The following is a 25,551-nucleotide window of genomic DNA, read 5'->3' on the forward strand; positions in this document are numbered from 1 at the left end:
CAGATCTTTTGTCTCTTTGGGAAATTGCCCGATTGGAAAAAACAATAACAAACAACAACAAAACAAAAGAAACTAGCAAGCAAAAATTCACCTGAGTGTGAGGAGTCATATATCTTTGTTTATTTCAAAGTGGTTTCTTTTTTTACATGTTTTGCACTTGTATTATGTTTTGTAATAAGGGAAATGTTATACCTCTCCTAGCAGGTATTTGGTAAAGTTTTTAGTATTATAAGCATAATCTTGGTATATAATTATCTTCTACTTTTGCCTTGGTTTTGTAAAATTAAGAATGACAGACTGCATTACTTTCTTTCCTTAGCCATCCACACCCTGTTAGAGTCATAACACTTGAATCTGCAACTGTTACTGTCCAATAATTCCTTGTAATGCTTATTGAGTAAATCCCCAGTAAGTTAGAGCAATTATCTGAAGAGGTCAAACTCCATTACTAACAAGCATGTTCAATACTTTAAATTATTCTTTATTTATGTTTTCATTTATGTGCAGCATTTCTAGTAAGAGTCTAAGCTCAGAACTTTGCGCTCAAGGAAACCTAAGAGAGCACCAATAAAACCACTTCATTTTATAGGCTGGGATAGATTTCCCAGGAAAGTTGAAATTACTGCTTAAGATTAGTCATGTATACTATCATGGAATTAGTACAAGAACATGGGACTTGGGATTTACAGAAATATATTTAAGCATTTATACAGTCACATAAGATTTTGAAAATTTCTTAAAATTTAAATAACACTTAAATGTAAAATAAAATAATAATCAACATTCCTTCCATCTAAAGTTAACCATGGTTAGCCCCTTGACATTTTGCTACCATTTTTACAGACAAGTATTGTATTGCACTGCACAGATATGAACTCTCAAAACTGGAAGCATAAAAGAATTATCATAAAATATGCATCAAGAAAATACCACCCAATGCAGGTGGCATTACCTTGTTAATTGTCATATGGCTTTGAAGTGGCAAAGCAGAGACCTGAATGGAACACAACCAGGTGTGCTCTTGAAGCAGATTCCTTATTCTGAAATTCCTTAGGAAGTTCACTTGCAAGTTTAAATGAGTTAGCCCTCATTAAGTCTGTGTCCTTTGAAAGAAGAACTGAGGAGGAAATGGACTCATCTCCTTAGAAAAAGCACTGTAAAAAGAGGGACAATCTGTTAAAAGCTCTGAGGTGGAACAAGAAGTTGTGATTTTTTAAATCAGCAAGGAGGCCATTGTGGTTGAGTGAAGTTCTTCTTGTACTCTACAATGCTTTGACAAATGAGCCTCCTACTGTACCTCTGACCTCACCTTGCTACCATCTTCCAGCTTATTTTACTCCAGCATCATTTGCGTTTAAGCTGTTTTAAGCAAATGAGTGCACAATCCATCTTGCTATGTTACTTTACGTGCTGTGTTGTTAATAGATGATATGATTATGTGCTTAGTGCAGGTGCACTGTACCTAGAGAATTAGATTCAGCCGGTGTTGTGTTTCTCCTGAGGTTTAAAAAAAAGAAAAAGAAAGAGTCTTAAGAGTGGTTAGGGTATGCAATGGGATGATTATAATGATTGACTATGGAGTTCAAGCATAGTGAGAAGAAATTACATTAGCGGTGATATGATTGAAATAGCTGATGTAAATGAAAAGTTAGCAGAATTAAAAGATTGGAATCATTGGGGAAAGGAGCTTAGGATTCAACAAGTAATAAATGAACGAAGCAGAAAATAGAAGGTGTTTAAGTCAGTGAGATGTATGTCACAGACGGCACTTATTCAGCTCAGTTCAGTTCAGTTCAGTTCAGTCACTCAGTCGTGTCCAACTCTTTGCAACCCCATGAATCGCAGCACGCCAGGCCTCCCTGTCCATCACCAACTCCCGGAGTCTACCCAAACCCTTATCCATCGAGTCGGTGATGCCATCCAGCCATCTCATCCTCTGTCATCGCCTTCTCCTCCTGCCCCCAATCCTTCCTAGCATTAGGGTCTTTTCCAATGAGTCAACTCTTCGCATGGGGTGGCCTAAGTATTGGAGTTTCAGCTTCAACATCAGTCCTTCCAATGAACACCAGGACTGATCTCCTTTAGGATGGACTGGTTGGATCTCCTTGCAGTCCAAGGGACTCTCAGGAGTCTTCTCCAACACCACAGTTCAAAAGCATCAGTTCTTCTGTGCTCAGTTTTCTTTATAGTCCAACTCTCACATCCATACATGACTACTGGAAAAACCATAGCCTTGACTAGACAGACCTCTGTTGGCAAAGTAATGTCTCTGCTTTTTAATATGCTCTCTAGGTTGGTCATAACTTTCCTTCCAAGGAGTAAGCATCTTTTAATTTCATGGCTGCAATCACTATCTGCAGTGATTTTGGAGCCCAGAAAAATAAAGTCAGTCACTGTTTCCCCATCTGTCTGCCATGAAGTGATGGGACCTGATGCCATGATCTTAGTGTTCTGAATGTTGTGCTTCAAGCCAACTTTTTCACTCTCCTCTTTCACTTTCTTCAAGAGGCTCTTTAGTTCTTCTTCACTTTCTGCCAAAAGAGTGGTGTCATCTGCATATCTGAGGTTATTGATATTTCTACCAGCAACCTTGATTCCAGCTTGTGCTTCCTCTTGCCCAGCATTTCTCATGATGTACTCTGCATATAAGTTAAATAAGCAGGGTGACAATATACAGCCTTGATGCTAAATTTAGGATTATGAATAAAGCAACGAAGGATGAGGCTTCTCTAGGACAAAACCAACACTTGAAAGGGCTGCAGAGGAACTGGGGTTGTCAGGAGAGAGATTTTCATAAAAGCAGGGCCACTCATGAAGGAAATATTCAGATAAAATACTGTATATGTAAAGTATTCAGTGGTTTGCCAAGTCCAAAAATGGCAGTGAGAATATTTTTAAGAAGTAAAGCAACATAAGAGGAAGAATGAAATAAGGTACATAAAGAAACTAATGAAATTAAGCTTCAAGGCATGACTTTGGAGTCTTGGTGCTTTCATATTGTGAGTGGGGATGAAGATAATGTGATTCATATTAGACACTCAAGGAAGACAGTGCTAATGGTATTTCACGTATTATGAAATAAGAGAACTGGGTATGTGGAGCTTCTCATGATCCCTCACAACTGAAGCTAAGAGATTGACTTCAAGGAAGGCGAGTGTTTCTCTGGGTACTTGAGTCACTTTTGCCTAAAGTATCATCAACTTTGAGCATAAGAACTAGTTAGCTATATTAGCCAGGACAGAGAATTTGATTTTGACCCTTGGAGAACTGGAAAAATTGCTTAAGAGTTGCTCAAGACTCTACATTGACCACTACTGATAAAGTTGACAGCGTTCATGGAATCTTCATATAATTTGGGAACACAGGACTCAGCTGATTCCTACAGAACATTATTCAAGACACCATGCAAAGAAGTATACAGATAAAATGGTTCTATAAACTAAGTAAAGACAAATTTGAAGACGTAAACATGAACTGTGATAGAAATTGAATCAGTAGGGCTAATTAATGAGGTTTTAATACTTTATTCTAGTATATTCTCTTTTAACTAATACTCTCTTTCAGTATAGGAAATAGTTATACTTTTAGGTCTTAAATTATGTCCTATATTGAAAATCTTCATTCTTTACATACTGCTATAGAACAATATTTATAAAACATAAAGGCTTAAAAGCTCAAATGAAGATTCTACGTGGCAATAATAGCTTTGTCACATTAGGCAAATCACTTAACTTTTATTGACCTTGATTTCTTTACCTGTTAAAGATGGCAGTGCCTTTTATTAAGCTTTTCTGTTCTCTTGCATCCAGAGCATACTTCTGTTATGACTAAGGTAACCATACAACTTATCTTCTAAATTATGGCAATTTTGAGAGTGAAAGCAGATACTAGTTATAAATGTTGAAGATACACTTTTTACAAATTAATCTTAATTAAAGATAATATCTTTTCTCATCATTCTCTACTTTTGAAAAATGATAATATTCTATTGAAAAAAAATGAATGTCACTATGAGGTAGCCCTCTTCTTGAGGGCTCAGATTCTACACTCTAAATGCAGGGAGTCAAAAGTTTTGTACTGAAAGACTGGTAAATCATGGGATATAGAAGAGAGTTACAAGGTTTATAAAGGAGTAATTAACAAGCTACATTTTAACATGAATAGATAATTATGATTTCTTAATTGTTTGACATAATCATTTGAACAAGTTTCCATAAAAATATGAAGTAGTGAGATGCTAGTGTTATGGAGGAAATGGCTTTGATATCAGGAAACTATGTTTTGATGTCGTCTATATAATCTTGGGAAATTTTCCCATTCTCGTTCTAGATTTTATTATTGTAAAATATGATCTTAAAAGCCCAATTCACTGGGTTATTTTAAAGGATTGTGAAACCTTTGAGCAGAGTGTTTCACACAAATTAGGCTTTCAATTAATGTTTGTAATTCTACCCTTCCTTTTGGTATTAATACTATTTAAAACTTAAGAAAATATATAAAAGTTACTTTTTGTTCTCTAGCCAAACAGAAAATAATAAATCTTTCCTATGTTTTGACAACTCTAAATTAGGAGACAAATGCATGGAGTTAGTTATAAATGAACCTCTACAGAAAAGAGCAATGGTTGCAATTAACAAAGAATGATAACCAACCTTACTTTTATCTCTTAAGGAGATGGTCATTCTTTAACATGTGCCTTTAAAAAAAAAAAGTAAAGATAAGCTCTTAAACCTTATCTATGCCAATAAATTGTAGAGGCTTTTTTTCTGAGGCACTTCAGAGACTATTCTCTGTTATTCTCATTACCTAACCAGTTTAAAACAGGTGACTTCCACATTAACTGTGGTTTAAGATTTCAACATTAGAAACTTTGTGTTATATATTTTAAAATTAAGTATAGACTGAGGATAAAATGAAAAAGCATTATGTTTAATAAATGAATTTGAGATGAGAAGCCTAATGAATGTAAAATTAACATAACCATAAATAAAGTAAACGTAACTATAATATCTCTGAGGTAGAGGCAGCAAAAGGCTTTTAGTAGACAAAATATCAATAATATGCCACAGACATGGTGAAGATATGATCCACACTTTCCAGGATAAATTTTATTTCATTCCAAGTAACATTTTTAAATATACAACATATGCTCATTCCAGTTTCTGCAAGTATAAAACTTTTGGGTAAATAGACTTTGTCAGCACATTAATATGACATTTTGGATCACACAGTACCATCATTGAATATATGAGTGTCCCTATTCCCCTAGTTTTCTTGCTATCACAAGTTAAACCTTTGTAGTTTATACTTAGCTAATTGTTCTTATAATGCTGAAAAAAAAATAACCATAAAAGAAGCTGATTAATGACCTGTTTGATAATTCACGGTGAAGAGATCTTATGTACTGGCTTCTATGGAGAGTTCAAATACTCCACTCTACCTTGAAGAAACTATTTTAATCCAGGAAGTTATGAATAAAAAGAGTAAGTTTGCAATAAACAGTGATAGGTATCACACCCATGTGGGTACATTCTATATAGTCAATTATATCTGAATATGTTTGGGGAAAAATGTATATGTGTATACACATTTTGTTGTTTAGTCACTCATTTGTGTTTGACACTTTGTGACCCCATGGACTGTAGCCTGCCGGGCTCCTCTGTCCATGGGATTTTCCAAGCAAGATTACTGGAATCAGTTACTATTTCCTTCTCCAGGGAATCTTCCTGACCCAGGGATTGAACCCATGTCTCCACATCCCCTGCATTGCAGGCAGATTCTTTACCACTGAGCCACCAAGGAAGCCCGTATAAATATATACATGTGCATATACATATTTATAATATCCCTTAGATTTTACTCAAATTATGCACATTAATGTATATATTTTCCTTTAAATATAGAATGAAGTAAACATAAATATAACTTTTGTAGATAAGGAAACAAGGACTTAAAGCTGAATTGACTTTTAATAGAATTTTGATTTTTTAGTAACTACATTCCATGGTGACAGTATTCAATGGAGCCAATAATTGCCAAATGAGTCTTTTTAGTCCATATTGTACTGATACATAAACACATATAAGAATAATACAAAATCAGAAATCACTGCAGATCTAGCTATATCTGACTATTGTAAATTTAGTATCTGTAGATTATAATGCTTAATGGCATGGATTTTAGAATTAAGTCTATCAGAGAGATGATCCTGTCTCTACAATTTGCATAATTTTGGACAAGTTCCTTAACTTCTCTAATCTTCCTAATTGGAATTAACTGATATTGAGAAACTTTGTATTTGTTGTTCTTAGAACTCTTTTAAGGTCTCAGATGCCTTCATTTTATATAAAATTTTGTATTATGGATACTTACCACAGTAACAATGTACTAATCACAAAGTTCATGTGATTATATATACTATAGTCATGTAGTACACTGTAAGTGTGTGTGTATGTATGAGTAGAAATATATATAGATAGAAGAGAAGGGAACTGGAATCCATTTATTATAAGTCTCAATCAGGGATTTAAAAAATGATATTGATAAAATAAGATTAAAGTCACAAGCAAATTTAGAGGCAGATATGTATATAAAACAGAAGTTTCATGAATCCCATTATACTGTGTAGAATTCCTTAATATAAAAATGTAAAATAAGTAATACTTATATCATAGAATATTTTCTTGAAAGCGCCCACCTTTTTCCATACATGTTTTCTTTGGTATATAATAAGAAATGTGAGGGATTCTCTAGCTAGTAGATTAGGAATAGTTCATAGATATGGTAGTCAATATAAACTTTATGTTCAAAGGAAGATATTTAACTACCTATTTAAAATCTCTGGAATTAGATTTAGCAAGCTTTCTGATCCAAATATATCCTTTACTATTCCATTCTCATGTTTTGCCCATTTCAGTGAATAAACTGAATGGTATTACCATCTGTCTAGAGTGTCCATGATGGGAATCTAGAAATCATCTTTTCTTTCTCACTTTCTATTATTCTTCTTTGCTAATCCATAAACAAATCCTGTTTACTGTATCTTTACTACTGACATACTGATTTAGGCCATTATTCTCTTCTGCTAGGCCAGTGAAACAACCATTCTAATTTTCTTCTTCCTTCTCTCTCTCTTTTTTTTTTAATTTATTTATTTTAGTTGGGGGCTAATTACTTTACAATAGTGTAGTGGTTTTTGCCGTACATTGACATGAATCAGCCATGGGTTTACATGTGTTCCCCTTCCTGGACCCCTTCCCCCTTCCCTCCCCATCCCATCCCTCTGGGTCATCCCACTGCCCCAGCCCTGAGCATTTGTCTCATGCATTGAACCTGGAATGGTGTTCTGTTTCACATATGATAATATACATGTTTCAGTGCTATTCTCTCAGAACGTCCCACCCTCACGTTCTCCCTCAGAGTCCATAAGATTGTTCTATGCATCTGTGTCTCTTATTCTGTCTTGCATATAGGGTTATCGTTACCATCTTTCAAATTCCATATATATGCATTAGTATACTGTATTGGTGTTTTTCTTTCTGGCTTACTTCACTCTGTATAATGGGCTCCAGTTTCATCCATCTCAATAGAACTGATTCAAATGTATTCTTTTTAATGGCTGAATAATATTCCGTTGTGCATATGTACCACTGCTTCCTTATCCATTCATCTGCTGATGGACATCTAGGTTGTTTCCATGTCCTGGCTATTGTAGACAGTGCTGCAATGAACATTGGGGTACACGTGTCTCTTTCAATTCTGGTTTCCTCGGTGTGTATGCCCAGCAGTGGGATTGCTGGGTCATATGGCAGTTCTATTCCCAGTTTTTTAAGGAATCTTCACACTGTTCTCCATAGTGGCTGTACTAGTTTGCATTAGAGGCAGATATGTCTATAAAACAGAAGTTTCATGAATCCCATTATACTGTGTAGAATTCCTTAATATAAAAATGTAAAATAAGTAATACTTATTTCCACCAACAGTGTAAGAGGGTTCCCTTTTCTCCACACCCTCTCCAGCATTTCTTGCTTGTAGACTTTTGGATAGCAGCCATTCTGACTGGTGTGAAATGGTACCTCATTGTGGTTTTGATTTGCATTTCTCTAATAATGAGTGATGTTGAGCATCTTTTCATGTGTTTGTTAGCCATCTGTATGTCTTCTTTGGAGAAATGTCTGTTTAGTTCTTTGGCCCATTTTTTGATTGGGTCGTTTATTTTTCTGGAATTCAGCTGCAGGAGTTGCTTGCATATTTTTGAGATTAATTGTTTGTCTGTTGCTTCGTTTGCTATTATTTTCTCCCATTCTGAAGGCTGTCTTTTCACCTTGCTTATAGTTTCCTTTGTTGTGCAAAAGCTTCTTTCTCTGTTACCTTTCTTCAGTTCATTCTATATTTACTGCTAATGTAGTCTTCAAATATGGCACCCCACTCCAGTACTCTTGCCTGGAAAATCCCATGGATGGAGGAGCCTGGTAGGCTACAGTCCATGGGGTCGCTAAGAGTCAGACACGACTGAGCGACTTCACTTTCACTTTTCACTTTCATGCATTGGAGAAGGAAATGGCAACCCGCTCCAGTGTTCTTGCCTGGAGAATCCCAGGGACGGGGGAGCCCGGTGGGCTGCTGTCTATGGGGTCGCACAGAGTCAGACACGACTGAAGCGACTTAGCAGCAGCAGCAGCAGCAGCAGCAGCAGTCTTCAAATATAAATCAGATTGTTATTTGCTCACTTGAATTCCTTCATTAGTTTGCATCCCACTGCACTTAACTTAAAACCCAGAAATTTTTCTACAGCATAAAATTTCCAGAATAATATGCTCTTCCTAGTTCTTCAGTTTCATGTCTTCTATCTTTTTTGGCATATTAAACCACAGCCACACTGATGCTCCTTCAGTTCCTTGAACATGTCAAACTCTGAACTCTCTCTCACTTCATGGCTTCTTCACATGATTTTCATTTTGCCTGGAATGCTTTCTCCCATTCTTGGCATCTTTAGCTCCCCACCATTTCAAGAACAATTTCTGACTATGGATTTCTATGAAGACTATCTAACCATAATACAGCACATTCTTTTATTACACAGTTCTCTTTCTCTGCTTCATTTCATAGTCTGCCACAACTTGAATGTAATTTATTTTTCATTTTTTGCTTGGCTTAATATGTCCATCCCATTTAAAGATTCACAAAGCACAGAAAAAGGCATCTCAGTTGTTTATCATTGTTTTCTTTGTATTTAATATGGTGCCTGGCACATGATACATTCTAAATAAATATCTATTAAATTTACACAATAATTATTTTTCAATCAGATTAGGCATCTGATTTTTTTATGTGAAAATGTCCTTTAAAACAAAACAGAAAATATTCAGCTTCTAAAAAATACATTATGATTCTTGAAATTTCACAGAAATTTATTTAATCCTCCAAATTAAAAGGTTCCATAATCTATACAGCAGTCCAAAGCACAGAGCTGACTGATGGAAGAAGCATCTGCTGCAAGTTCTCTGGGTTTCCACTTTCATTTAAATCTGTCTTAACTTATTTTCACTAATATGAATATCCTCCACTTGAAGATAGAAAAAGTGAACCTCTGAGTAGCTTATAAAAATTCCCCAAATCATTATTACTTATGAGTTGGAAAAAAGTGGAATTTGTACATTTGTACATGTTTATTGGACATCATGGTTCATTAATTTCCCTGATATATTCTTCTGATATATATATATATATATATGTATAACTTTTTAGAGTCATAAGAATTAGAGAATATATATGATTTAGGGTGAAGTTCTGAAACCCCAAACCATGTAGTCATTCCACTATAATGCCAAGTCTATACAGGCATACCTCAGAGATACTGTGGGTTCAGTTTCAGACTAGTTTTAAAAAGCAAGTATCACAATAAAGTGAGTTTCAAAATTTTTGGTTTCTCAGGGCACAGAAAAATTTTATTTATACTACTCCATAGCTATTACCAGTTTATAATGCTTCTAAGAATTGTAGATAGTTTAATTAAAAGATACTTCATTGTTAAAAATGCTGTCATCTAAGTTTTCAACAAGTTTCAAGTTTTTGCCAATGCAGGGTTTAAACTACTGTGAAAATTACCAAAATGTGAATCACAGACAGGAAATCAACAAATACTATTGGAAAAACGATGCCTATAGATTTGCTTGACATAGAATTGTGATGAGTCTTTAATTTGAAAAAAAAAAAGGCAATATCTGTGAAGCATAATAAAGTGAAACCAATAAAATGAAGGTATGCCTATAATTTGAATAAGTAACAGTAATGACTTATACATAAACATACACCATATGTATCTTTTATATTAATTTGAAAATTAGATTGTTGAAAAATTATTATCATTTTAGAAGATGTAATAGTCTTAAAGGATTTAGGACCCAGGTATGACAAATGACAACAATGTACTTAAAATAAGTATCTAAAAAATGTACTCAGTTAATACATCTTCTGTGAATATGTTGATCCCAACACTGTACTACTAGTGTTGGAAGAAAAAAAGACTCATGGGTTTTTAAAACAAATAATTCATCAAATTAACTTAAACTAAAGGGAATGAATTTAATTACTGGCATGCCTATATCCTTGTTTTCCTATAATATGTAAAGGATACATCAAGATAACATACATTTATAAATCCTAGAGAAGAAAATTTTTCTCTAGATGAAAGTGCAATAATAGTCTGTAAAGAAAATACTTAAACTAATTTTGGAATATTAAAATCCCGATACTCATACCATTAGAGAAAATCATTTGTACATATTTGCCAAAAGCACATTAGCACATTGAAGAAATGCCACATGTAAAAGTAAAAGCTGATAAAGCAACAACAGACTATTTGATGCAAGCACTTTTTAAAAACTGTATGATCATTGTCATTCTTAGAAATCTAAAATGGTCTAATTAAGTTCCAAAAAGTTATCTTTTTTTAATGTCTGGCACTTTTGATAATGATAAATATAGGAAGATTACTTATTCATCAAGATGAAAGAAAGGAATTTGTATGATGTGTTTAATTTTTTTTCAGATTTTAAAACTTTTATTTGCCTATTAAAAAAATTGTGCATTCCAATAATTAAAATCATTTGAACAACAACAAAAAAATTGCAATCCAATTAAACTGCATTTTACAGCCCTGCAGAACACCTAGGACCAGCTTTTTACTCTAGATTTCACTGTTGTCCCACCCAGCTGCCTTCTTCACCAACATGCAAGTTCTTTTCCTTCCCTGTCAGACACACAGGCAGATGGGAGAGGCAGGCGTGGGCCTACGTTGTCAGCAGTTCTCCATTCTTTGATGTGAAAAGAGGTAGCACAGTCATTTAAACTCCATCCAACCTCTTTGCATCTTACAAAATTAAACGGCTAAAAGAAGTAAAATAAGGCAATGCTTGTGGAATGTACAGTGCATACGGGCGGCACACGCTTCATTACAACTCACCTGCTTGCTTCTCCTGTTCAATCGTTTCTTTTGAAGGCAGTGGATTTTTCTCTTGCATTTCTGTTTTCTTCCATCTGATTTATCGAACTTCTCAATCTCAGCCACTTGGGGTTTGTCAGACATGGTTGCTGAAGGTGTGGAGCAAGCTTCCAGTGATTAAAGTCTGGTCTGCACTATGGCCACCACAGAGTGCCGATGTGTATGATTTCATCTGCTATATTTTAGCTATTTTAAAGAAAGTCTTAATTTCTCTAAGGAAGTACAAGTCCTCCAAGTTTATTATTTTGATATTTATTTGGAGTACAAATTATGAAATTTGTATTAGTTTTGTTTCTCCAGGAAACAGTCATCAGAAAACCACTTTTCTCTTTCCTTGATAATTTTATGCATTAATATAAAGGTTATGTCAGGTTATAACGTCATTTTACATTAAACTATTTTGAGGTGTCTTATAACGCACATTATGCTCAAAGAGTTTCTTATTGATAGAAATTAAAGAAAATTCAGTGTTTCATTGACATTATGTGTATCTGCTGTTTCTCTATCAGTTCCTGATACAACAAGGAAAATATAGAAAATGGAAAACATGAAAAAGTTCCTACCGTTTAAACAAATGGGACCTAATTAAACTTAAAAGCTTTTGCACAATGAAGGAAACTATAAGCAAGGTGAAAAGACAACCTTCAACGTGGGAGAAAATATTAGCAAACAAAGTAACTAACAAAGAATTAATCTCAAAAATATACATACAGCTCATGAAGCTCAATACCAGAAAAATAAACAACCCAATCAAAAAATGGGCCAAAGAACTAAACAGACATTTCTCCAAAGAAGACATACAGATGGCTAACAAATACACAAAAAGATGCTCAACATTGCTCATTATCAGAGAAATGCAAATCAAAACCACAATGAGGTACCATCTCACACCAGTCTGAATGGCTGCTATCAAAAAGTCTACAAACAATAAAATGCTGGAAAGGGCGTGGAGAAAAGGGAACCCTCTTATACTGCTGGTGGGAATGCAAACTAGTACAGCAACTATGGAGGACAGTGTGGAGATTCCTTAAAAAACTGGAAATAGAACTGCCATATGACCCAGCAATCCCATTGCTGGGCATACACACTGAAGAAACCAGAATTGAAAGAGACATGTGTACCCCAATGTTCATCGCAGCACTGTTTATAATAGACAGGATATGGAAGCAGCCTAGAGGTCCATCAGCAGATGAATGGAAAAGACAGCTGTGGTAAATACACACAACGTAATATTACTCAGCTATTAAAAAGAACACATTTGAATCAGTTCTAATGAGGTGAATGAAACTGGAGCCTATTATACAAAGCAAGGTAAGTCAGAAAGAAAAACACCAATACAGTATATTAACGCATATATGGAATTTAGAAAGATGGTAACAATGACCCTATATGCGAGACAGCAAAAGAGACACAGATATAAAGAACAGACTTATGGACTCTGTGGGAGAAGGCGAGGGTAGGATGATTTGAGAGAATAGCATTGGAACATGTTGTTTACCATATGTGAAACAGATCATCAGTCCAAGTTTGATGCATGAAACAGGACACTCAAAGCCAGTGCACTGGGACAACCCAGAGGGATGGTATGCGGAGGGAGGTGGGAGGAGGGTTCGGGATTGGGGCCACATGTACACCCATGGCTGATTCATGTCAATGTATGGCAAAAACCACCACAATATTGTAAAGTAATTAGCCTCCAATTAAAATAAATTAATTTTTAAAAGATAACATTTCTTTTAACATTTTAAAGTGGTTATTGGCAGAGTCTATATTTATCTTTAAGTACAACTAGATGAAGACACTGATGTCTGACACTGCAGATAGACTTAGTCTTTGACCTGTTTTTGGTCCACTGAATCACATGAGGTAGGAGTTCCTACTGTTAACAGCTATTAACACAAATATTCAAGGACATCTGAGTCTTCAACATGATGAAATGTCTGCCTGGACAATTTTTCCATAGTAAAATAAATCTTGACATTCTCTGAAAAGGCTGAACATCTCTATTGCTTGGGAATATCTGAACTTTACTCTTTGGATCAGAAAGAATCTTTGCACATGCCTGTGACTCGTTTTCTCTATGGGAATTCACTGACTGTCAAAGACATTTTCAAAAATACTGTATAGATTACTCTCTGCTTCATCTTAACTAAGACTTTGAACCATGCTGTTTTAAGAGGTTTTTTTATACAAGCAGAATAGGTACTTGTAGCTTATATGGATGATTGCTGGACTTCAGGGCTTGGGGAAGAGCTCTTTTGATTCAATTTTTGCACAGATATTTTTATTTCACATGTTTTGAGAGAGAAAATATCAGTTCAAAAAATTTAACATTCAGTATTAGAATATTTCATGTCCAATGGATATCTGATAGTCGGATTAACTGGAAACTATTTTTGTTGATAAAAAGAAGTACATTTTTCAATTTAAGACCATAAGTCACCATTTTAAGTGCTGTCATTCTGGAAGAAGGACCTGATAAATGTTGAAAAGCTTCGAGTGTTGAGGGAAATATTTCTGTTGACTCTATTTGAAAAAGAGAAATACCAGTTCATTTCTCTAAAAAGTAGAAATTTGCAGAAATGGAGATACTACAGAATTCTTGAAAAACTTCAGAAACCTATCAGGTTATGTAATTTTTTATATACTGTTGGTAGAGGCAAAGGAAAAAAAATCAAATCTTGCCAGAGATAATCTCATTAATTTGAAAATTAAATAAGTAATAAAATTGAAGGCTATATTTAACAATCTATATAAGATTCTCAGAGAATTTTGGTGTTTCTTGACAAGAGATCATACTAATCTACTAAAGCAAACTAATGGAGATAAAAATTTTTGCAACTGTATAACTATGTGAGTCTCCTTTCTACAACTACTGGAAAAACAGTGACAAGTTTAAACTTAATCATACATCAAAGATAACTTACGCTTTCCATGTTAAGGACTATTCTTTAAACAGGTGTACATTCAGTTGTGTCCTACTCTTTGTGACTCCATGGACTGTAGTCCACCAGGCTCCTCTGCGCATGGAATTTTCCAGGCAAGAGTACTGGAGTGAGTTGCCATGTCCTACTCCAGGAGATCTTCCCAACCAAGGGACTGAATCCTCATCTCCTATGTCTCCTGCACTAGGAGGTAGATTCTTTACCACTGAGCCACCTGGGAAGCATGTGGCACATTTTTAATTCTGAAATATTTTATAGAGAATTATGGTTTTATAAAAGGCAGAGGAACCAGAGATCAAATTGCCAACATCCGCTGGATCACTGAAAAAGCAAGAGAGTTCAGAAAAACATCTATTTCTGATTTATTGACTATGCCAAAGCCTTTGACTGTGTGGATTACAATAAACTGTGGAAAATTCTGAAAGAGATGGGAACACCAGACCACCTGACCCGCCTCTTGAGAAACCTGTATGCAGGTCAGGAAGCAACAGTTAGAACTGGATATGGAACAACAGACTGGTTCCAAATAGGAAAAAGAGTACTTCAAGGCTGTATATTATCACCCTGCTTATTTAACTTATATGCAGAGGACATCATGAGAAACGCTGGGCTGGAAGAAGCACAAGCTGGAATCAAGACTGCCGGGAGAAATATCAATGACCTCAGATATGCAGATGACACCACCCTTATGGCAGAAAGTGAAGAAGAACTAAAAAGCCTCTTGATGAAAATGAGAGAGGGGAGTGAAAAAGTTGGCTTAAAGCACAACATTCAGAAAACTAAGATGATGGCATCTAGTCTCATCACTTCATGGAAATAGATGGGGAAACAGTGGAAACAGTGTCAGACTTTATTTTTTGGGGTTCCAAAATCACTGCAGATGGTGACTGCAGCCATGAAATTAAAAGACACTTACTCCTTGGAAGGAAAGTTATGGCCAGCCTAGATAGCAAGTAAAAAGCAGAGACATTACTTTACCAACAAAGGTCCGTCTAGGCAAGGCTATGGTTTTTCCAGTAGTCATATATGGATGTGAGAGTTGGACTGTGAAGAAAGCTGAGTGCTGAAGAATTGATGCTTTTGAACTGTGGTGTTGGAGAAGACTCTTCAGAGTCCCTAGGACTGCAAGAAGATCCAACCAGCCCATCCTAAAGGAGATCAGTCCTGGGTGTTCATTGGAAGGACTGATGTTGAAGCTAAAACTCCAATCATTTGGCCACCTCATGGGAAGAGTTGACTCATTGGAAAAGACCCTGATGCTGGGTAGGACTGGGGGCGGAAAGAGAAGGGGACGACAGAGGATGAGATGGCTGGATGGCATCACCAACTGGATGGACGTGAGTTTGGGTAAACTCCAGGAGTTGGTGATAGACAGGGAGGCCTGGTGTGCTGCTATTCATGGGGTTGCAAAGGGTCGGACACGACTGAGCAACTGAACTGAACTGACTGATGGTTTTATTTTTAAATAATGAAAAGGAAATAAAAATTGTCTATTAATTTTTACAAGAAAATTTTGTGTGAATGAAGCATGAACTTTGTGTAGATATTTTTGGCCTATATGAATAATATAAATTGCAATTGTATTAACATAGAAATCTTGCAAATAATGATGTGTATTCAGTTAGGCACATTTTCTCTGGAAATGGAGATAAAATTTTCAACTGTTTATGAATACATGTTTAACCAAAACCACTGTATGTCTTATGCATTATAAAATGATTTTAATTATTTGGCATGACAAGTGTATATAGAAATCTTCCGAAATAATTCTTTGGAAATTATTTAATCAAAATATTATGAGAAGTGATACAACATGTACAAGAGAATAGAATATGGTAGAGACTATATATTTTAGCAATGTAAAAATTGCACCACACCTGATATAGCTGTTATATGATAATACCTAACATTTGTTGGTGCTTCAGATTTGCAAAGTATTCTAAGACATATTATTATCATTTTTGATCCTCACAACTATAAAAATTGCTGTTGTTGTTCAGTCACTAAGTCATGTCCAACTCTTGGCGATCCCATGAATTGCAGCACACCAGGCTTCCCTATCCTTCACTATCCTCCTGAAGTTTGCTTAAATTCATTTCCACTGACCCTGACATAATTAATCCCATTTTCTTAAAATATGAGACAAAAATGGCTGATAGATATCCACTGAATTTTATTCTCCTTTTCCTCTTAGGAGAGGGGAAACCGCATATCACAGGCTTCCTTATAATCTAATTTGACCGAATTCTAAGCAATGGAATATGAGTGGAAATGATGTGTACAAATTCCATAAAATTTTTCATGCCTGTTGCTCCATATTCTTATCCTTATCCAGCAGACTTGAATAACAATGCTAGGGTGGCTTTCTACCTACATAATGGAAATAGAGTTTCCATCATCTTGGGTCATTGAATCACTGTGGAGTAGAGCCTGCTAACCTGGTCTGTACCGTGTACCCAGCCCAGCCAAACTGAAACTATCTTAGACTCTTTGCGAGCAAAAGATAAATATTTATTATATCAAGCCATCATTTGAGGTGATTATTAAGAACAATTCAGTATGCTCTAATATACCTATTAGTTCCTGATAGTTCAGCAGGCAAAGAGTCCACCTGCTATGCAGGAGACAAAGGAGACGCAGATTAAATCCCTGGGTTGGGATGATTCCCTGGAGTAGGAAATGGCAACCCACTCCAGTTTTCTTGCCTGGGAAATTCCGTGGACAGAGGAGCCTGGCAGGCTACAGTCCATGGAGCTGCAAAGAGTTGGGCACGACTGAGCACACACATGAAGAGGACCCTGTAGTGAAGTAATTCTCTAACCAAACCTAAAATATATGGCAATGAATTGGGATACTGGCAGTTGGAATCAAGGAAGGATATTTCCAATTTAAAAAAATCAGAGCTATATTGTGCTATGGCAAAACATTTGATAACAATGTCACATTTTATAACTGGGAAAACAGATCATGAGCCATTCCTATATCTCTAGACTAAGGAGTTGGATAACACTAGAATATCCATTTTTATCTACAGTTACTTATGGCTGTTAGAAAGTTATTACAGAAAAGTAAATGAGCTCAGAAAAAAAATGGCTTATTTCTAAGCAGTGAATAAGTGACATAACAGTGTTGGAGAAGCCAATTGCTTCTAGACCATAAATAGCAGGAAGTAAGACTAAAACGTGCTTAGAAAGACAAAGGATCAAGACCTCCTCAGCTGGGTGTTGGTATGGGACAAAATATCTTGTTTCATATGGCCTTAGCATAACCAACATTGAATTGGAGGGATGGGGAAATAAAGCAGATTTAAAAATTATGGAGTAAAAGATTTAGATTGTGGTTATCAAACAGGAAATGTTCTGAAATCAAGTATCATACTTCATGATTCTAAGATGTCCTTTTTTTTTTTTTACATGTTGACATATCTCAAATAGGGAGTTATAAAACTGATGAGGTTTTACAATTACTAACATAATATGGAAGTGAAACTCTAAGAACATTTTGAGGTTTTTAATTTTTTTTTTTTTGGTAGAGGGAGGGAGAGATGGTAAATAAACACTCCTGAAGTGGGAGGAGTAGATATCTGTACTTAAATATAAAGCCAGTGTAAGAAACTAGCACCAAAGGCTTAAAATTATTTTTACAAATTTATTCTCTAGTGCTCCTTATGACATAAGTATGTCATTGTGTTGAAAAACTTTACTGTCAATGACTGAATTGGGAAGTAGTTACAAAAGTTGAACATTACATTTGAAGGCAGACTGAGGAATATTCTGACCTATTTGTTTGCATATATATATATATTTTTTCATATATGTACAGGAATGACAATAACAATGGTTCTCTAAGTGTCATTCCTGCATTAGCTATATACGTATATTATCTGAGGCTTATCAGAAACTCAGGTCCCACCTATACCAGTTGAATCAGAAACCAGGGGTAGAATACAGCAATCTACTCTGTAACAAGGCATCCATGTGATTCTGATATAGGATAAACTTTGAGAATCTGTGACCTAGGATTAAATACCTAAGCCTTTTTTCCCATTGTATATTCTTGTCTCCTTTGTCAAAGATTTTCTGACCATAGTTGTTTGAGTTTATTTCTGGGCTCTCTATTCTGTTCCATTGATCCATATGTCTGTTTTTGTGCCAGTACCATACTATTTTGATTACTGCAGATTCATCGTATTGCCTGAAATCTGGGAGGATATGAAAAGTTGCTCAATATCACTAACTTATTACAGAAAAACAAATCAAAACTAGAATAAGGTACCATCTCACACAGGTCAGAATTGTTCAGTTGCTCAGTCATGTCTGACTCTTTGCAACCCCATAGACTGCAGCATGCCAGGCTATCCTGTTCTTCACTATCTCCCAGAGTTTGCTCAAACTCATTCACTGAGTTGATGATGCCATCCAACCATCTCATCCTCTTTTGCCCCCTTCTCCTCTTGCCCTCAATCTTTCCCAGTATCAGGGTATTTTCCAAGAACCCCAGACATAATGGCCATCATTAAAAACTCTACAAATAAATGCTGAAGAAGATGTTGAGAAAAGGGAACTCTCCTACACTGTTGGTGGGAATATAATTGGTGCAGCCACTATGGAAAACAGTATGGAAATTCCGAGAAAACTAAAAATAGAATTACCATATGATTCAGCAATTCTACTCCTGGGCATATATTCAGACAAAACAAGAATTAAAGAAGATAAATATACCCCAATGTTCATAGCAGCATTATTTACAGTAACCATGACATGCAAGCGACCTAAATGCTCATCAACAGAGGAATAGAGAAAGAAGATGTGGTATGTACATACATATATACAATGGAATACTACTCAGCCATAAAAAAGAATGGGACAATGGTATTTGTGGCAATATAGATGCAACTAGAGATTATCATATTAGGTGAAGTCAAAAAGAGAATGATATCATTACATGTGGAATCTAAAATATGACATAAAAGAACCTATTTATGAAACAGAAACAGACTTACAGACATAGAGAACAGACTTATGGTTGCCTGTGTGGAGGGGAGTGAGAGGTTTAGGTTAGCAGTTGTAAGTTATTATATGTGAAATGGATAAATAACAAAGTTCTACTTGTATAGCATAGAGAACTACATTCAATATCCTATGGTAAGCCATAATGGAAAATAATATTTTAAAAAAGAACACACATATATATATATATATACATATATATATACATATAATACATGTATACACACACATGTATATATATAATACATATATATATATATTATATATATACACATATATACGTAAAGCGTCTGCCTACCATGCAGGAGACCCGGGTTCAATCCCTCGGTCGGGAAGATCCCCTGGAGAAGGAAATAGCAACCCACTCCAGTACTCCTTCCTGAAAAATCCCATGGACAGAGGAGCCTGGTAGGCTACAGCCCATGGGGTCACAAAGAGTCGGACATGACTGAGCAACTTCACTTTCTTTCACTTTACATACATACATGTATAATGAATACATGTATATTCATGTATACATGAATCACTTTGATGAATCACTTTGCTGTATGGCAGAAATTAATACAACATACTTCAATTAAAAAAAAAAATCTATGTTTAAGACCAAAAGGTATATTTCAAAGCATGTAAATGCCTGTCCAGTAAGCATTTAGAGAAATAAGTAAACTGCTGCTACTGCTGCTGCTAAGTCGCTTCAGTCGTGTCCGTCTCTGTGCAACCCCATAGACAGCAGCCCACCAGGCTCCCCCGTCCCTGGGATTCTCCAGGCAAGAACACTGGAGTGGGTTGCCATTTCCTTCTCCAGTGCATGAAAGGGAAAGTGAAAGTGAAGTCGCTCAGTCGTGTCTGACTCGTAGCAACCCCATGGACTGCAGCCTACCAGGCTCCTCCTTCCATCGGATTTTCCAGGCAAGAGGACTAGAGTGGGCTGCCATTGCCTTCTCCAATAAGTAAACTATGGTTCATAAAATAATGATGTGGCAAAAGATACATTTGAGGAAATATGGTAGTGCAGAAGTGTAAAAAGTTTACTGAAAAAGTACACTACCAAAAAAATCATGAGCCTGGCCTTGGAAAGCATTTGCTTCTATGAGCCAAACAATTGGGCCACAGACTTATAGTGGCAGAAAATAGAGCTATTAAAGCTGTATAACATACATGGAGGACATTTCTGCTACAACCTGATCAGTTGTGGCCATGGCGGGTAATAGACAAGTATGGGCTTGCCACAGGTTAGAGTCAGGAGCCACGGGAAATGGATGGAAGTTCACTTCTGAGAACAGACTCATTGTTGATAAAGAATTCTTCACTGGGCTAACTCAAGAGGATTGTATCACATCTATATGATGTAACCACACTTCCTTTCTCTTCTTTGGAATAGAATATTCAAAATACAGGTATCTGTTTTGTCCTTCACAATTTTTGTGCGCCTGTGTGTGTGTGCTTGGAGGAACAAGAGATATTTACTTATTCATTTATGAATGTATAAGTTGCTGGATTACGAGAAGATGCATCTGGACTACAGATTCTGAACTTTGATCATGATGCAGTAACTGGATGAGGGTTTGAGTTGTCATGCTTTGAGGGGGACTGCGTGGGTTCTAAATATAGGGAATAGGGTGACATGGATATTTGGTGGGCAAATTTCAGATTGTGATACAGTGCTAGCTGGTCTCTAAATTCATTCTGCCCTTTCACCTTTGACAAATAGTTTACCACTTTTTTCTGCATTCTTTTGTGTTTAGATGTTGGTGTGTGGCTGAGTTCTAGCCAACGGAATATGAACAAAGTAACTGTGCAACTTTCAGGCTCTATGATTTTCCCCCTCCTCAAATGACTGGAATGACAATGCTTAGGGTTACCTAGGAAGCCACATATTTAAGACTGCAGAATAGCCTGGGTCCTTCAACACCTTCATGGAACAGAACACACACATCACAACTTAGATCTTAAGTCTACTTAGACTGTTATGAGCAAAAAAAAATGTGTAACTCTTGTGTTGGGTTGTAACATTTAGTGGCTGTTTGTAAAAGTTGTTTATGTGTTAGTTGTTCAGTGGTGTCCAACTCTTTGTGACCCCATGGACTATAGGTTGCCAGATTCCTCTGTCCATGGAATTCTCCAGGCAAGAATATTGGAGTGGGTTGTCATTTCCTTCTCCAGGAGATCTTCCTGATCCAGGGATCAAACCCAGGTCTCCCATATTGTGGACAAATTCTTTACTGTCTGAGCCACCAGGGAAGCCCCTAAATATTATGTGCTTAGTCACTTATTCATGTCCAACTCTTTGCAACGCTATAGACTAACCTACCAGGCTCCTCTATCCATGGGACTTTTCAGGAAAGAATATTGCAGTGGGTTGCCATTTCATCCTCCAGGTGATCTTCCCAATCAAGGGATCGAACCTTGACACAACTCCTATGTCTCCTGCATTGCAGGCAAATTCTTTACCCTCTGAGCCATTGGGGAAGCATCCAAAAATGCTTAGCTGAAACATAATAATAGAGCCTAAGTGTAATAATATATAAAATAATACAATAGTATGTGGCTGAACTCAGAAGCTCAGAAAATAATTTATACATTTTCCCATAACATCATTATATTTACCATATCTTAAAAAAAGTAGAAACTCCAACACAGCTGTTATTATTGACATGTACTTTTCTACATAATTGCATTTATCCCCAGCATGTACATGGGTGTTTATTTTTTGACCTAAAAGAAGATTAATGTCATAACTGCTTCCTATTAAACTCTGAGGCTTTAGAAAGCAATAAAAAGCTGTTAACCTCAGGTAAGATCAGATGGTTGAGGGACTATGTTGGTGAAGTTTAAGCCCAGTCTCCATTCATATGAAGACATAAGTTTTTCCATGATCACATGCTATGCAAAGAATTTTAATCATTCATAATATGCACACATTACTAGACAGAATGAAAATAAATTCCTAAATTTTAGTCTTGTTCAAATAATTTGGAAACTTGTTCAACTAACCAAGTGCTTTAGGGAACTCCACATATCTTCTCCAATCCCCTTTTTCCCAATATGTAAAATGAGGAGATTGGATTAATGATCAAGTACCTAGGAATTCCACTGGCATATGAAATCAATATTTCTTGTGACATTCCATATGGTGCATCTCTTAGTATATGCATCTGTATAGGTTTATTACTTCTTCTAAGCTCAATACACAACGTTCCTGTATCTGTTTCATCTTCATATTTGCCACAAACTCAATTCTAGACCTTCTGCAACTGCTCAGTGAGTACTTGTGGAATGAATAAATGGCTCTCTTTGGTGTCAAATACTTTGCTAGAATTCTGAATAGGAATGTAGATAAATCAGCATGGCTCTAACTAATTTCATAACAAATGATGTTAGTGATGAGTTTCCTTTGAGAAACATATTATCTGTCTAGAATAGGTCAATGCTGTTCAGCTAGACTTTATATATTTGCATGAGATTCTTTCAAATGTACTTTCCTGCTTACATCTTTTTAGTATCTGAATTTCAAGAGGATGGTTCCTTTGACATAAGGTAACTGAATCAGCAAAATAAGATGGACTGGAATGGGTGAATTTAACTCAGATGACCATTATATCTACTACTGTGGGCAAGAATCCCTTAGAAGAAATGGAGTAGCCATCATGGTCAACAAAAGAGTCCAAAATGCAGTACTTGGATGCAATCTCAAAAACGACAGAATGATCTCTGTCCGTTTCCAAGGCAAACCATTCAATATCACGGTAATCCAAGTCTATACCCCGACCAGTAACGCCGAAGAAGCTGAATTGAACGGTTCTATGAAGACTTACAAGACCTTCTAGAACTAACACCCAAAAAAGATGTCCTTTTCATTATAGGGGACTGGAATGCAAAAGTAGGAAGTGAAGAAACACCTGGTGTAACAGGCAAGTTTGGCCTTGGAGTACAGAATGAAGCAGGGCAAAGGCTAATAGAGTTTTGCCACGAGAACGCACTGGTAATAGCAAACACCCTATTCCAACAACACAAGAGAAGACTCTACACGTGGACATCACCAGATGGTCAACACTGAAATCAGATTGATTATATTCTTTGCAGCCAAAGATGGAGAAGCTCTATACAGTCAGCAAAAACAAGACCAGGAGCAGACTGTGGCTCAGATCATGAACTCCTTATTGCCAAATTCAGACTTAAATTGAAGAAAGTAGGGAAAACCACTAGACCATTCAGGTATGACCTAGATCAAATCCCTTATGAGTATACAGTGGAAGTGACAAATAGATTTAAGGGACTAGACGTGATAGACAGAGTGCCTGATGAACTATGGACAGAGGTTCATGACATTGTACAGGAGACAGGGATCAAGAAAATCCCCAAGGAAAAGAAATGCAAAAAAGCAAAATGGCTGTCTGAGGAGGCTTTACAGATAGCTGGGAAGAGAAGAGAAGTGAAAAGCAAAGGAGAAAAGGAAAGATATTCCCATCTGAATGCAGAGTTCCAAAGAATAGCAAGGAGAGATAAGAAAGCCTTCCTCAGGGATCAGTGCAAAGAAATAGAGGAAAACAACAGATTGGGAAAGACTAGAGATCTCTTCAAGAAAATTAGAGATACCAAAGGAACATTTCATGCAAAGATGGGCTCGATAAAGGACAGAAATGGTATGGACCTAACAGAAGCAGAAGATATTAAGAAGAGGTCGCAAGAATACACAGAAGAACTGTACAAAAAAGATCTTCACGACCCAGATAATCATGATGGTGTGCTCACTCACCTAGAGCCAGACATCCTGGAATGTGAAGTGAAGTGGGCCTTAGAAAGAATCACTACGAACAAAGCTAGTGGAGGTGATGGAATTCCAGTTGAGCTATTTCAAATCCTCAAAGGTGATGCTGTGAAAGTGCTACACTCGATATGCCAGCAAATTTGGAAAACTCAGCAGTGGCCACAGGACTGGAAAAGGTCAGTTTTCATTCCAATCCCAAAGAAAGGCAATGCCAAAGAATGCTCAAACTACCGCACAATTGCACTCATCTCACATGCTAGTAAAGTAATGCTCAAAATTCTCCAAGCCAGGCTTCAGCAATACGTGAACCGTGAACTTCCAGATGTTCAAGCTGGTTTTAGAAAAGGCAGAGGAACCAGAGATCACATTGCCAATATCTGCTGGATCATCGAAAAAGCAAGAGAGTTCCAGAAAAACATCTATTTCTGCTTTATTGACTATGCCAAAGCCTTTGATTGTGTGGATCACAATAAACTGTGGAAAATTCTGAAAGAGATGGGAATACCAGACCATCTGACCTGTCTCTTGAGAAACCTGTATGCAGGTCAGGAAGCAACAGTTAGAACTGGACATGGAACAACAGACTGGTTCCAAATAGGAAAAGGAGTCCGTCAAGGCTGTATATTGTCACCCTGCTTATTTAACTTATATGCAGCGTACATCATGAGAAACGCTGGGCTGGAAGAAACACAAGCTGGAATCAAGATTGCCGGAAGAAATATCAATAACCTCAGATATGCGGATGACACCACCCTTATGGCAGAGAGTGATGAAGAACTAAAGAGCTTCTTGATGAAGGTGAAGGAGGAGAGTGAAAAAGTTGGCTTAAAGCTCAGCATTCAGAAAACTAAGATCATGGCATCTGGTCCCATCACTCCATGGGCAATAGATGGGGAAACAGTGGAAACAGTGTCAGACTTTATTTTTTGGGGCTCCAGAATCACTGCTGATGGTGACTGAAGCAATGAAATTAAAAGACGCTTACTCCTTGGCAGGAAGGTTATGGCCAACCTAGATAGCATATTTAAAAGCAGAGACATTACTTTGCCAACAAAAGTTCGTCTAGTCAAGGCTATGGTTTTCCCAGTGGTCATGTATGGATGTGAGAGTTGGGCAGTGAAGAAAGCTGAGCGCCGCAGAATTGATGCTTTTGAACTGTGGTGTTGGAGAAGACTCTTGCGAGTCCCTTGGACTGCAAGGAGATCCAATCAATCCATCCTAAATGAGATCAATCCTGGGTGTACATAGGAGGGTCTGATGTTGAAGCTGAAACTCCAATAGTTTGGCCACCTCATGCGAAGTGTTGACTCATTGGAAAAGACCCTA

General features: G+C 36.5%; 1 long non-coding RNA gene and 1 pseudogene across 1 annotated transcript in view; both read right to left on the bottom strand.

The window, feature by feature from the left end:
* The window catches only part of LOC145539260 (uncharacterized), a 199,175-nt gene that overhangs the window by 159,740 nt on the left and 13,884 nt on the right, over positions 1–25,551 (bottom strand). The window lies entirely within an intron of this gene.
* Positions 11,454–11,587, bottom strand: LOC145539751 (thymosin beta-4-like; annotated as a pseudogene).

The sequence above is a fragment of the Giraffa tippelskirchi genome, chromosome 2 (assembly GCF_054371585.1).
Source record: "Giraffa tippelskirchi isolate mGirTip1 chromosome 2, T2T-mGirTip1v1.2.pri, whole genome shotgun sequence".
Taxonomy (NCBI): Eukaryota; Metazoa; Chordata; class Mammalia; order Artiodactyla; family Giraffidae; genus Giraffa; species Giraffa tippelskirchi.